Genomic DNA, 1807 nt, shown 5'->3' with positions numbered 1-1807 from the left:
CTGTGCCGGCAGGAGGTCTGCAGCCATGGGAGGCATTGGCAGCGCCCGCACAGATGCTAGTGGTGCCAGTGCAGGAGCAGGGCCGCCCTGGTAGGGTCCCGCAGGCACGCTCAGCCTCGTGCCAATCCACCACCACCACTCGGCATGGGTGGCCGGAGGGGTGTCCCACCGTGCTGGGGCGCAGCACCACGGCGCAGCCCGCGGAGCACCAGCCAGGGTGCGAGGAGCCACTTGCACATGCGTCCCCACTGCGCCAAGGACGGGTTGGCGTCTCCTCACTGTGCAGCAGTTGGGGACAACACCGGGGGCGCCGAGGGGAGACGGGAACAGCCAGCACCAATTTGTCACAGTCAAATTTTATCAAATCAGTCCCACTTCCTTCTCCATCTGGGTACTGGGCTTTGCCGTCAGGGAGGCAAAAAGCAGAAAGCCCTTGGTTTGAGCAGGGCTGATGATGCTGCCCCAGGCACCGTTCCCAGCCAGCAGCAGAGGAGGTGGCACACATCAGGCTGCCTGCAAGGGCTGGTCTCTGTCCCTGTTTCGCTGGGGACCTCAGTGATGGGGCAGAGAGGCTGCTTACTATTGACTGCAGTTGACACCAAAGAGCACTGGAGGCCAGAATGGGAAATCAAAATGGTATTGACAGGTTTGAAACACCTTCTGGGGAAAAAACTCTTGTCCAGAAGGGCAAATGCCAAACGCATCTGTCTTGGGGTGGCATAACAGGCTCTGCAGGAGCAGCCCTTGCTTCCCACAGATGGGCAGCTGGATGGCATGCCTAGGGCTTAGCAAGCTGAAGCCAACAGGGATGAAGCCCTTCCGCCGTCAATATAACAAACCGCAGCAGCGCAGGACAAGGGACCACAGCCTGGGGCAGGAGCTCCCACGGGAGGGTCAGCGCAGAGCCCGGGTGAACCTTGAGGGACCAGCACACGCGAGAAACACCCCAGCAGCACGCGTTCGAGCAGGCTGGTCAAACCCGACAGTCTCTTTGCAAGACGCAGGAAGTTACCCTACGGCTCGGCACAGCACCGGGCAGGCGCTGGCTGGCCTCGGTGGGAAGGGTGTGGAGCTGCACAGCCCCGTGGGGATCGGCTGGAGGAGCGGGGCTCTCCCCATGAAGAGCGGCTGGCTGAGGGGAAGCTGCAGGAACGGTTTTTAAGCATGCAAGAAGTGACTGCACAAAGGAAGGACATAGTCTGTTCTCCATATCCCTTGGGGACAGGACAAAGTCTTAAATTGCAGGGGGGGAGATCTCAGTTGGATACTAAGAAAACCCATCTCCACAGCATGATGAGACCTGGGGCTTGTCTGGGGGTGCTGGGACATCCCTGGGGATCATCAGAGGACCCCGATGGGGACAGGATCCCAAGGAGTGCCCACCACAGCAGCAGACCATCGGGGCCCCACATCCTGTTCCGTGGTGCTGTCAGGGGTGCAGAGCTGGGACCCCACCTTCCCTCCTCTGGATCCGGCTGCCTGTTGCACTACATTTATTGTCCGTAAGGCAGAGCTGGCACCTCCGAAGGGTTACTGCAGAGCTGGAGGCTGTGGACAGCCAATGCTGTCCCTTGTCCCTTTGCACCCACGCAGCTGGCCCCGTCCCACGCTGACAGCGATGCTCGCAGCCCTGCTGGCACCACTTCAGGCCCAGAGCACGCTGAGAGCTGCAGGGCAGGCAGCTGCTGGGTCGCTGCTTCCCGTCTCGCCCCAAAGCTTGGGCATTTTGTGTCCGTGGCCGCAGGCGGCAGCACCCTGGGCTTCTGGGAGAGCCGCTTTCCTGGCTGAGCCGGTGCAAACGTCCGGT

Source organism: Fulmarus glacialis, unplaced genomic scaffold, assembly GCF_000690835.1.
Source record: "Fulmarus glacialis isolate BGI_N327 unplaced genomic scaffold, ASM69083v1 scaffold23325, whole genome shotgun sequence".
Classification (NCBI taxonomy): domain Eukaryota; kingdom Metazoa; phylum Chordata; class Aves; order Procellariiformes; family Procellariidae; genus Fulmarus; species Fulmarus glacialis.
This window is presented reverse-complemented; position numbering follows the sequence as displayed.